General features: G+C 37.2%; 1 protein-coding gene across 4 annotated transcripts in view; it reads left to right on the top strand.

Moving 5' to 3' along the window:
• The first annotated feature begins 1273 nt into the window (after nt 1–1273).
• Nucleotides 1274–13994, top strand: part of LOC139948946 (uncharacterized) — a 55126-nt gene continuing 42405 nt past the window's right edge. For all 4 annotated transcript variants that reach the window (XM_071947322.1, XM_071947321.1, XM_071947323.1 and 1 more), the window contains exon 1: nt 1274–1689. The gene's annotated coding sequence lies outside the window, so the exon portion shown is untranslated. The remainder of the gene's footprint in view (nt 1690–13994) is intronic.

The following is a 13994-nucleotide window of genomic DNA, read 5'->3' as shown; positions in this document are numbered from 1 at the left end:
GTATGGCGCCACCACCTTTTCACTCATTTTAACAAAAAGGGATATCTCAATGAGGTAAATTAGATACTATATTATTTCATATCGAGTGAAAAAGTGGTGGCGCCTAGACCCCTTTACAAATAGGAAAAAGCAATGCATTCTGGGATAGGATGCGATGTTTTGGAATGTTCGTCACACATAAAACGTGCGTAGCATGCTCATAAACTCTCCCAAAATGCATCATAATCACCACTTCCGGCCTATCTGTAAAGGGGTCTATACTGAAACTTTTCCTACAGAAAGTTATCCCAAAAGATTTCTAATTTTCTAAAATCTTAAAACTTAATAAAAGTTGATGCTTGAATTTTGTTCAATTATAATTTATATATGATAGCAAGAAAAAGTTACAATCTTTTTCTTCAAACTTATTTATTTAGTTCAAGAATAAGAACTAGAATTGTAGAAAATGTTAATCACAATATGTGTTACTGTTAACATTGTTATTTGTTAACACATTATAAGTCATAAATGTAATAACAACTAGAATGATTTGGACCGTATATTGTCCTGTGGCATTCCAGCATGCCAATAACACAATAATTGAAGTGTTAGGGCCTACCCAAAGTTTCATACACGAAATCGAATAGTTCTCTGCACTGGGCCATGTGTTTGTTATTGTAATTTGTATTGTATTCTGCGTGTGGAAAACAATGCAATAGTGCCCACCCGTCCATCCCCTGCACACAAAGCCACCAACCAAGTCCACAGGTCGTCACTTTCTATTTCCGTTTTAAACCTTACAGACAACTCCCAGAGCATCAAACTTGCTAACTTATTGTAAGAAGCAACAGTGTACCGAGAAACGTATTCATCGACAGGCAAACTAAACCAGAAAAACAAATGACATGTCTGTTTACCTTCCGTTCTTCCACTAGCAGCGCCGAGTGTTCACTGGACTCCGCCATCTTGGTTTACAATGAATATGTAACGTTTTCATTTGCATATAAATAATTTATGATATTCCTCCGCTGCTATATTTTAACATAACATAATAAATAATGGTACCCCTCAAAATTTATTCGAACAATACAAACTCGTGTTATATTCACAACTATAATTTTACTTTTGAAGTTACTGGAACGATTTTTGATTGCATTTTTATGCGTTTTCTTGGACTAATTAGTCCTACTTAAATATTTAGCGTATTACTATAGCGGTCGTAACGTGTTGGTCATTCCGCATACGTAATATGACATTAACATATTGTACAAGACAATCCACGCATTGCTTGTAATCGAATACCACGCTCCCATTTTCCACCGCTTTTCCTCGCCAATTTCACCGTGTGCTGAGAAGCAGAAGTTTCCGTCGCTATTATCAACTGATTGGCGATATTCTGAAGACAAAATGGGGCCGGAATTAATGATCTAATAATGTTAGTAATTAGCATAATTTATTGACCGTGGCACGTGGATTATTGCGAGTCGGATTTATGAAAAACAGGGCCTGAGCAGGGCCGCCGTGGCTCGGTCGCTGGGGCCCCTGGATTCTTTCAAGCAATTCTTAGACTATTTTTTTCCTTGTGGTGATTCCCTGGCTAAACTCCCAGGTTGGAGGGAATAAGACAATCAACAGTTAGGAGAACGCCTTATTATTTCTACTCATCATCAAGTCTGCATCTCATTTGCAAACTTCACGAAGGACTTTTGGGTAAGTAGACCGAATTGTAATTAGTACGTTTTGGTCTTATTAAAATTATTAACATAATTTATAAGCGCACGTGTTATTTATTTTTAATTTGACATTGCAAGTAATATTATCACTGATGATGATTATGTTATGTTTATGCTCATCATGAGAGTATTGAATATACTTACCTTCATGGTTTTCTTCATCAAGAACATATATCAGCCGCGTAGATTGGGGGGAAATCGGGGTTAGATTTTGTTGTGTTTCAGTGATTGCCTATAAAGGATCACACCGCTGCCGCCGAGTCGGGGATATTTTCACAGCGTGGATTTGACATGAAAGGCTGGGGCCGTGTGTGTAGTTTTGACGGCGCTTTGTTCGGTGGGCTCTGCCTTAAGTGTACGGGCATCAGCGTTGGTCTTTTCCCCGTTCAAAAACACAGTTTATCGTAAAATTGTTCTGAGTTTATCACACGATACTGGACTATAAGTCACATTGTGAGAGTTTTTAATAATTGATGGTTTTACAGACATGCTTGTCTTGTTTTTTGTGTGTCGGCCATTGTCTGATTTCTTTGTGGTGTTTTTTTATATTGGGAGCAGATGTCAAACAGCACAGTGCTTTGTGTGTTGTCTGTCAGGGTTGTGGCATATGGACATTTTGCATTGTTGACACATGTACAATGTATACTCATAACGTACGGCTACCACTCTGGCTTACAGTAAATTGCACAATGAATTTTACTGATTAGTTCTGGAGGTTATGTTCATTCTCAACTAACTGGTTGTTGATTTTCTGTTTTATTTTGGTAGTGTTTAGGACTCCAGGACTAGGAGTGAACTATTTATTTTCTTTATTTAATCTTTGGTTTATTTTTGATTTTTTTTCCCCCAGAAATTTGGTGTAAATTTTGTACTTTGTGATATTAAAATTGTTATTTTTCTCATAAAAACACGACCTAAATTTAGTTTCAATTGGTCGTACATGAAAAAGAATCATGAAAATAAATCCAGTATTATGATGGTACTTTGTCTTTCCCCCTTTTTTTCTGTTATGTTTTATTTTGTCAAGTTTTGAAATAATTTGTTCCCATAAATAAAATTGCCAGTTTTTTTGTTTGAAGCAGTATGAAATTAAATGTCCTTATAAATAGCACCTTTCAAATATTTGACATGTTTTTTGTTAACACTCAAGCAAAATACCCTCAGGTACCAGATTGTATAATTTTATTAAAAGTTATCTCATCAATGCAAAAAGTACTTGTATTGTAAGCAAAAATGAATTTGAGAATTAATTAATGGCTGAAACTTGTTCAATCAACTTCCAACTGCCATGTTTCAAAACAGGTGGGCAATATTTTGTTTACATAAATTTAAATTTAAATGACATGAAATTGAACTAAATTTGTAAAAATTAATTACTTCACCAAATTTATGGGTTTAGAGAAATGTTTTTGACAGTCTTTGTACTGTGGCTTTTACTTGTAACATTGTGAAGCCATCTTTTGTTTTCCTCATTCAAATCAGTATCACCAAACCGAGGCAAGTTTTTTTTGTTTTGACGATCTGATGTTCGATTTTGTGAAATGTTGTAAATAAACCATTATCCCCCGGGAAAAAAAAAAGAAAAAAAAGAAAGAAAAAAAAAAAAATTGTTTATAAAAAGTATCAGAGCCTATTTTGATTGTATGACAACCAGTGTTGAGCAATTGCAAATGGGAGACTGTGTCATAATTGTGATAAAAGTAAATTTATCACACACAAAACACTTCTAAAGGCTATGTCCTGCCCCAGGACAAGAAAAGGGTGGGCCCAGCATGATGTATGCAATAAATCAATGCAATTATCACAGACACTGTTGGACGTTGGTTGTTTTTAAAATAAATTGTTTATATGAAGGCATTGAAAGTTATCCATATTATGATACGTTACTTATGGTATTCTGTTGAGTTATCATCATATTGGTGGTGTTCAGGGTTCTCTCTGCATTCCAAATACCACCTGGAAATAACAGTAACAATTATCAGCTGACATGTAGTATATGTAGTACATGGACAACATAGTGTTGAAAAGTCTCCCTATTTTATAAATCGGACCAGTGAAAAAACTGGTGGACTTGTGAAATGACAATTTATCTTCTTGTCCTGATATCTGGTCATAAAACATTTTAAAGGGAAAGTCTGGTGGCAATATTATTGTAAAAAAAAATTCTGATTGTACATTAGAGGCAGTGGACACTATTGGTAATTACTCAAAATAATTATTAGCATAAAACCTTTCTTGGTGACAAGTAATGGGGAGAGGTTGATGGTATAAAACATTGTGAGAAACGGCTCCCTCTGAAGTGCCATAGTTTTCGAGAAAGAAGTAATTTTCCACGAATTTGATTTCAAGACCTCGGGTTTAGAACTTGAGGTGTCGAAATCAACCATCTAAACGCACACAACTTCGTGTGACAGGGGTGTTTTTTTTCTTTCATTATTATCTCGCAACTTCGATGACCGATTGAGCTCAAATTTTTACAGGTTTGTTATTTTATGCATACATGTATGTTGAGATGCACCAACTGAAGGCTAGTCTTTGACAATTACCAATAGTGTCCACTGCCTTTAAACAATACAATATGTGAACTCATTGAGTGTCAAATTTAAAGTTGTCTACTCGATTGTGGAAAGTGTACACAAGTTGTACATTTCTAGTGCATTCCTCATACTTCACAGGGGTAACAGAGGCAGATTGCTTTCATGACCCTAGTGTACACATAGCTGGAGCCAATTTGGGGGAAATCCACAAGACCGCAATCACTCGTAGCTCAATAATTTTTACACAACCAAAATTTATTTATTTAAAAGACCCAAACAAAATTATTTTTGTTATCAGATTTATCTCGTTTGTCTCACATAGTACATGTATTAGGCTTCGATACTGGAGTTGAAAGATATTTATCAGACTGAATACACAAATTTATAGGAATTACACAGAGTAACACAGTGAAGTATTTTCATTCAATTGAACAAAACAAGACCTCTGAATCGTCCGGTCTTGATTTTACTGGCACGGATGCTAAAAGTACTGACCTTGGGCAAGTGATATTTTCAAGCCCTGCCCTGATCATTGCCTTGTTGCCCCTTGAGATGTTCAGGGTTCTCATTATCATCAGGTGCCCTTCCTTTATAGTTTAATTAAAAACCATTACAGGTGAGGCTTGTCTACAGTATGGCCTCAATCATAATCAAATTTCATCTTCTCCCATGTCATTCCACCCACACCAAATTGTTTAGGCTTCAAGATAAGATTGGAATGCCTTACCTAATGATAAGCAGTTTCTTAAACTGGTCTACTGACCCCACTCCTTCGGTGCCCTTTACTTTTGCAATTGGGTAGTAGAAGTTGCGACTGTTTTTAACCCTTTTGTACAGTTCTTAAAGTATATGAAACAGAAGACGATCAGAGCATACATTGAGTTGAAACCAACGATTCTTTTCAGAACCACCCTGGCGACTTATTTAGAGATGGGGGGCCTAGTCATTACATGGTGTTACCACAAGTCTTTCCATATTATATGAAACAGATTTGAAAGAGTTGTCTTCAAATCTCAACCCAGTCTGGACCACACTTGAGGGCATGACTGAAAAATAAAACAACAATGTTCTTACATGTACATGTATGGCACACTTCTTCACTCCTGAATGTGCTTTGACAAATGACAGAAAAGGCAGAATAAAAACATTTGTGGGTAGTGGGATTCAAAGTGATGTGATAAAACTCCGAAGACTGCAATGCAGTATTCTTAAATCCATACTGTACATTGTGTTTGTGATGTGCATTGTGATGCTATACATGTAGGTCTAACAATTTTGGTAGATTTGACCTGAAATTTTTTTGATTAACATTTTGAACGTCTATGTTAAATTGTTTCAAGAAAGTTGCAAGCATTATTTGATGGTATAACACAAACAAAATCTGCCATTGAATAGTGGTACATGTCGTTAATTAAAACCTTTAAAGAGTTATTGTCGTAATCTGGCATTACTTCATGTCCATTAGCCTTGTACAATTTTGAAATGTTCAGCAGCGTCATCTGTCAAACTCTTTCTTCAGAAGCAAAAAGAAGAATAATAAATTAAAAAAAAAATTAAAATAAAAAATTCACACTATTGATATCAGATTTAAAAAATGTATTAGAATGATATTACAAGTTCCAGCTTTCATAAATTAATGTAAATTTCCTTTGATTGTTTTACTACCCCCAGTATTATCTCCAGTCCAGCCTAAGGTATCAAAACATAGACACACACTCTTGTGTTTACACAGTTTTGGTTGTGTACACAAATGCTTCCTGGCATGAAACTAGACTGTTTGATTACTTTTTATAATAGAGATCATCAGTGTATTGACTTACTTTAAATACACTTTATTACAGATAAAGTGGGTGATAACACTAAGCTTGGGCGATATCGATTTATTTTATTCACGATATATCGCCGACAATATATCGCGATAAACGATATAATCGTGATTAATTAAATTTGACATCATCAGTCTTCAAACTCCCAGTGAAAGTTGTAGAAGAGACAGTGATAGCATAAGAGAGGTGTTCTAATGACCTATTCTTCTGGTTTTACTCCAAACCTATAGGGTACAAGATGTCTCAGGCTAGCAAATACATCGCGATATTTAACCGATATCGCGATATATCGCGATTATTGTGATATATCGTGATATATCGATTAAAACCAAATCCATCCGATATCGAAATCGTTTCCAAATTAATACCCCGATATTCGATAATATCGTGATATCACCCAAGCTTAGATAACACAAAATAAATTGTAGGTATAATAAAACAGAAGTACAGCTAAAAGCCTAGTTCAAAATGTTCTTTAACCAAAAGGGAACTGGAAAGCGGTACATACAGGGGTCGAAATTAAGTGTATTTCCATGGTAGTCAGCAGGGCTAGTGACCAATAATTTTTAGTAGCCCTGATTAGATTTTGGTAGCCCGAAAGACACATTATGTCTCGCGTCACGGCTCAAACTTTACAATACACCAATAACATAGTTCTTTATTGTTTGTGATGATGATTTTTGCATTATTTTTCCACTAGCCCGTCGGGCTATCAAACTGGAAAAATCAGTAGCCCGGCTGTAAATCTGGTAGTCCCGGGTTAGCGGGCTAGTGGCAATTTCGACCCCTGACATATCTATTATTACGTCACCAAAATTCACTTCGTATTCACGTTTATATGAACCAGGCTTTACAGAATTAAATTTTGATTTTTACTTTGATTTTGATTTTTGAAAATATTTGCCTAAGCAATGGTATAATTTGCATTTGCAGCAACCTTTCAATAATTAAAAAAAAATCACCCACATCCTAGACCAGTTAACTTATTTTACTTTCAAGTGTGATGCTTTTTGCTACACATATTTTTTATCCTTTTTGGTAACAGTGTCCGAAAGAAAAGTACAAATAACAGCACCTTTAAGTTATAGATTAAACAAACATTCAGTTCAATAGTTCTCTATCAAGTATCATTGAATAATTTGCATAATTTGCATAAATATTTACATATTAAATACTCAAAAGAAGACTAGTTGGAGCAGCTGTTTTGTGTCAGAATTCACAGTCGTTTGCTTTAATATAATGCGACATTTTTGCCTAATTTTCAAAAGCACTCATCTGCGTGGAAACTGATTTTGTTTTCTCTGTTGGGATGGGGCAGGCTTGGAATGTAATTATGCAAATTCACAAAACCGGGACTTTTTTTTCTCCTCTCTATCTATGTCTCTGGAGATGATATTTAACACAGCAGGTGTGACTCAATTCAGAGTAAAGACAAAATGCATCATCAGGAATGAACCTTCAAGGTTTTTTTGGGAAGTATCGTTTGGCATGCATGGTCACACACCTGAGCCTGCATGCATATAAATCGAGGCTGCGGGGAATTGTGCACAATACTGTGTTGCAGTCTTTGTTCTCCCTGCTCATGAATTATGTATTTGGTTCTTAAAGTGGGATGTGTACAGTATAGGCCCCCCCCCCCCCTACAGTAACCATTTAGCTTTCTTTTCAAAATACACTTTTATACAGGATGTTTGTCTAGTCGAAATGTCAATTTTTTTTTTTTTTTTTACATCGATGAAGATGATAAGAATTTTTAATTAGTTTATTTTTTAGAATGGGGTGGACGGCTGGTGGCAGGTGTTTGTTGGGATGTTGGTGATATTAGTGGAAAAGGATTTACATGGACTATTATTGTTGGGCAGCGACAAAGAAATAATGAGGTTGATGGAGAGATTAAATGAGGTGAAGATGATTCATCTTAACCACACATAGAATCCTCCATTTCTTCCTTGGTCTTGCCAAAGTTTACAGGATGCACTGCTCCTATCAAAAGCTGGCGAGAGTCCAGAAGATATGGGTGTTAAAGGAACGCGTTGCCTTAAATCAGACGAGTTGGTCTTTGAAAAGCAATGGCAACCGTTTGTTATAAAATGCATGGTTGGAAAGATGTTTTAAAAGTAGAGTACAATGATCCACACAAACATGCCTCGAAATTGCATGGTTTTTCTCATACCTCGTCAAATTTATGGGAGTCAAATTTTGACTCCCACAAATGGCCGACCGTGTTACATTAGTTCGCAAAGCAAAAGGAAAACCACCCAATTTAGAGGCAAGTGTGTGTGGATCATTGTATTCTTGTTTTATTTTATAACAAACGGTTACAAATGCCTTTTACACTGCCAACTCGTCTGATCCAAGGCAACAACAAGTCCCTTAGTTTCATCACACTCTTGCTTTACATGTTTTATGCTGTAAAGGCAAAGTTAGCCTATAAATCTGGGCCCAATTTCATTGAGCTGCTTAAAGTCACCTGGAAGTGGTATTTTTTCAAAATAAAGCTTTTATCACTCAATCGGTCATTGAAGTTGCGAGATAATGATGAAAGAAAAATAACCCTTGTCACACGAAGTTGTGTGCGTTTAGATGGTTGATTTCGAGACCTCAAGTTCTAAACTTGAGGTCTTGAAAGCAAATTCGCGGAAAATTACTTCTTTCTCGAAAAATGTTTTATATCATCAACCTCTCCCAATTACTCGTCACCAAGAAAGGTTTTATGCTAATAACTATTTTGAGTAATTACCAATAGTGTCCACTGCCTTTAAAACACATGAGGGCCAGTAAATTCACTCAAAGTGATTCAGTGCCCAATTACATAAACCCTGTAAGCACAAACATTTGCTTAGCATGAAACTTGTTCCTTGATAAAAACAGGATTACTAACCAAATTTCCAAGTGATTTTCAGGATAAGCAAACAACAGCTGAATACCACTGACAAGCAATATGCAACACATATTTGGTTGGTAATCCTGTTTATATGCTTACAGGCTTTATGAAATTGGGCCCAGCTGGCTAGTTCAACAGAAAAGTATTCCTTCTTTATGACCATACTAGTGCTGGGCGAATAGTGAAATTTTGTTATTCGGATACCGCTGGCCAACTATCCGAAATAAACCGGATATTCAAATATTTTTTTTTGCCACTAGAGGGCGCTGTTCGTTTGTGAATGAGATCTTATGGGCGGATTGATATTTGTTTTAGACAGTGTCACTCGGTTCATTCATAAAAATGACCGGATCTAAGTTAAAGATGGCGATTTGCTTTTTCTTTTGATCGTGATTGACTCTACGTGAAGGAAAACTTTTATAATCTTTGAACAAATTACGTCAGAAATGTCATTGTTTTAACTCTTCACGGAGGTGAGCTTTGTTAAATACTTAATATATGCTGTTTTATTCCGTTTTAAATAGAAGTTTCATAAGGATTCAGACAAAACATTCATATCAGTTGTCGCCCGACGTCCGCAGATATTCGGATATTAAAGAATATCCGGTTACTCGGTTGTAATTACAGAATTATCCGGTTTGTAAATAGGTATTCGCGCCCTATGCGGATATCCGGTTAAGAAAAAAAAGGCATTCGCGGTTACGGATAGGAAAACCTATTTGCCATTAACCGGATATTCGAACAATTCGCCCAGGCCTAGACCATACATGTATGTAGGTCTAGTGAAAAAGCTGACGGTGAAATGACATGTTCATTAATCCTGCCTTCCAGTCACTGAAAAAGTTCAGGACAAATCCTAATTTTTTAAAGTGACAAGTTTACAATGTTCATTCAGTGACATTTTTTGACAGTGATGATTTGACTATGGTGACAGAGCAGGTCAACCAAACAGGAGCGATGACGGTGTGGAATAGTCAGGTCCCTTGTACATCTGTCAACCATTAAGCATCACTTCCTATGTATTGTGACAGGAATCCAGTATAGGAATCAGCTTGACTGCACACCATTGTGTCTTGCTGTGAACTCAGCATATCAATGACACACATGTGCATCCACAGGCGCATGCGGCAAAATGATGTTACGTAAAACACTGTATAACAAAATGGCAATGCGCATTGATAGTTGTCTTCTTCTTTTTTTTTTTTTTTGGGGGGGGGGTCTATATAAAGCACGATTCATACTTCTTGCGAATGCGATGCGAATTTGATGTGAATTTGGTGTCATAACTCGCAGTGATATTTGCAAGAGAGTTGAGCACAACTCAACCACTGCTAATTATTCGTTGCGAATATGTGACGTCAACATTCGTATTGCATTCACTGGAAGTATGAACCGGGTTTAACTGATGCTTTATCTGTGCGGCAAACTTGGCATACCTGCAAATCAGATAATCTTGTGATTTTTCCATGTTGTGCTTTTAAAAACACAGCGTAATAAAATAGCCACACGCGTCTACAAAATGCTCCAATGCTAGTGGATAATGACTCACTAGCTTTCTCTGGCTTCAGTAATGATTAATTTCAATTTAACCGACATGATTTAAAATACAATAGATTCACAGTCATTTTCAAACTGCTTCGTAAACTGATCTAGCCAATTCTTTGTGGAATGTTTTGAAATAAATACATTAAGTTAAAACGGAAGGATTGTATACGTATGGTATAATTCAAGTGAATGCACAGTGTCGTGCACAGAGCACAAACTCGAACTGCTTGAGAGCTTGGGCCTCTCTCTGCCCTTTTTCTGCAGCCAAAGCGCATATAGGCCACGCTTCTCAAACACTTGTTAGTCATTCCTAGGTAAACATTGCAGGCACTTCGCTGTAACCCCCCTTGCGACAGTTTTTCATTAATCCTGCCGCAGACCCGAGACAAAAAAAAACCTGTCATGCAATCTGGAGTGTCCATCAATTTTGAGTGAGGCACGACAGGCTGCCAAATGAACTAAGGGCCCAACAAGTTGAGAAGATCCACTCTTGAGAAATCCGAGATGAGCGAGAATATTGCGAGATGTAGACCCACTGTTTTCTCAGACGCTCCTACTGACGTACATTAAACCACAGAGCTGGTATGAGTCAAGTTTTAATATATAACAGAAAATTCTCAAATGCTAATCGTTTTGGGTCGGCTGTCCGGCCACTATTCCCCAGAAAACTGCGGTATTTGTTTTGGAAATTTCAAGTTAATGGTTCTAGTACGTATTACTCATCGCTTCACTGTCAGATTTGTACTTTGGGATTTTTTTATTGCGCAAATGGGCATAGTCATATCTGACAGCGCTCCTTGCCTTGAGGCGTTTACACAGTGTTTTTTTTTTACTTTGGGAGTGTTGAGTTTGATATTAATAATTTCATGTTGGAAATTATCGTTGAACTGCCTCGTTTCAGAGGAATTCTTGAAATTGAATTTAAAGGGCGGAAACTGTAGGTGGTCAACTGTGAAAAATCTGTGCATAAAACAAAATTCTCACTCCCTGTAGGCACTACACAAAAACAACACAATTTTGAGCCGAGTTCTGACAAAAATAGAGTTTTCAGTGTTGTTGTTTTGAGCTGATGGTGGAAAAATTTGCCTTGAGAACGAGGCACTTTAGAGGCCGTTTAGATTATTTAACAAAAAATTAAAATTGTAGATTTGTTTGTGGGTGGGTTAATTGTAGAAGAAAATTATTTAAATTTAAAACTTTATTTTTTGGGGGTAGGTGAGTGGGTGGTTCAAAATCAGTTGAGATTTTTGAGAATGTTTATGAATGGGCCTTAGTACTTTTCTTGTTAAAGCCATTGGACCCTTTCGGTAAACAGTATTGTCCAAGGCCTACACTTCGTGTATCACAACTTACAAAGTGAAATTTTAGGGTAATCGGTCATCGGATTAGGGAGAAAATAATGAGAAAACCCACCCTTGTATCGCATGTTTCACCGTGTCATGACATGTGTTTAAAATAAATCCGTAATTCTTGATTTAGAGAATTGATATTGTTTTACTATTTTCTCAAAAAGTAAAACATTTCATGGAATAATATTTCAAGAGAAGTCTTTCACCAGTATCTTCTGTAAACCCCGTAAGTTATTGTAAATCTGTGAATTTTTGTGTTTGTTTCTGTACCGAAAGGGTCCAATGGCTTTAATAAATTGCTAGACAAATCATTATTAAGTACCAGGAGGAGGTAGTATAGTAGGCCCTATTGTATGAAAATTATATTTTATAAATTATACACTATGGTATAATCAACCATGACAATGACATTTCCACTGGCTTGCTATGCTACTTTTTTCTTTCTCTCCAATTTTACAGTTGTTTTCCCCTCGACAGCTACGCAAGAAGATTACTATTCCTGACATTTATAAAATCCCCGATTTCCACCACAAGATATTGATTTTGTCTTTTGGTTTCTACCGTATAAGGTGGTCCCTAAGTGATTGTCTGTCTAAACAAATCCCACTAGGTTGTGAGTACTGCTGGGAGTTCAGCTCAGGTTATATTTATTGCATAGCGGCCAGTGGGACACTGTGGTTTGTGAGGAGTGGTAGACTAACACCAGTCTGCTGAGTTTTTCAATGGCGATCCGGCTTTTATTTATTGTGTTGAGATTGAGGTAGACTGGCATCAGTCTGCTGAGTTTTTCAATGGCGATCAGGCTTTTGTTTATTGTGTTGAGATTGAGGTAGACTGGCATCAGTCTGCTGAGTGTTGATGGAGATCAGGCACCTATTTATTGCAGAGCGAGTTTAGAGTGGGGAAGACTGGCATTAGTCTTCTGAGTGTCCAGTGGAGATCAGGTTTAGACTGGCATCAGTCTGCTGAGTGTTGATGGAGATCAGGCTTCTATTTATTGCGGAGCATGTTGAGAGCAGAGCGAGTTGAGAGTGGGGTAGACTGGCATCGGTCTTCTGAGTGTCTAATGAAGATCAGGCTTTTATTTATTGTGTTGAGATTGAGGTAGACTGGCATCAGTCTGCCGAATGTTGATGGAGATCAGGCTTCTATTCATTGCAGAGCTTGTTGAGAGTTGGGTAGACTGGCTTTCAGTCAGCTGTGTGTCGATTGAGATCGGGCTTTTACTTAATGTATTGTGGAGCGAGTTGATAGTGGGGTAGACTGGCTTCAGTCTGCAGTGTGTTGGATGAGGCTAGACTTACGATTATTGTGTGGTGTGGGTTGGGAGTTAAACAGGCTTTTTAGGCTGCTGTGCATTGCTTTGACGTAAAAGTGGCTAGACTCTATGATGTAGCATCAGGCTTCTGCAGGCTGTGTCTTGGGAGTGCAGTGTAGGTAATGTGTCTGTAGGAGCATGGCCCGGTAGGAGTATGGTGGGAATGGGTAGACTGGCATCAGTCTCCTGTTTTTACATGTTGGTCAGCTGTTTTTAGGTCCTTCTCGGACGGAAATCTAGTCAAATATGGTGAAATTTACATTACATGCAACTGAAATTTTGTGGAGATGAACAAACAAGAAATGCTTTCTTAAGAAGAATAGAAGCTGACAATTTTCTTTATATATAGTCGGTACCTTGAGTTCTGAGGGCGTTTACAGGTGCTTGGAATTACCAGGAGGCCATGCCCTCATTTGCCCTGGTTTTGGCTTTTGTGTCTCTTCAAAATGTCCTCATAGACTTGTCAGGTTTTCCGGACTGGAAGTGCCCTTTGCAAACTATGGCATTACTCTTTAAAAGATAATTTTGCATTTGACCTTTAAAGAGTGAAGGAGAGAGAGAGAGAGAGAGAGAGAGGGGAGGACTGGTTGAAGTCTAGTGTCTCTGTACACACATAGCTGGAAGCCTTTTGTGACGAGCAATTAGATTTTGTGCAGAGCAGAGGATGGGTTCTTGAGCTGCATGTAGGATGCACGCTGTATTTCACAACACTCCATCTAAGAAGCTAAATGGATTTTAAAGGTACTTGTATGGTAGATCAGAAGATCTTGTGCATTGGGAGAACCACCTTTGTCTTATTTAGGCTTATTGCAACAAAGAGAAT

This window comes from Asterias amurensis, chromosome 16 (assembly GCF_032118995.1).
Source record: "Asterias amurensis chromosome 16, ASM3211899v1".
NCBI classification, from domain to species: Eukaryota; Metazoa; Echinodermata; class Asteroidea; order Forcipulatida; family Asteriidae; genus Asterias; species Asterias amurensis.
Note: the sequence above shows the minus strand (reverse complement) of the source record. Positions and strands in the feature narration are given on the sequence as shown.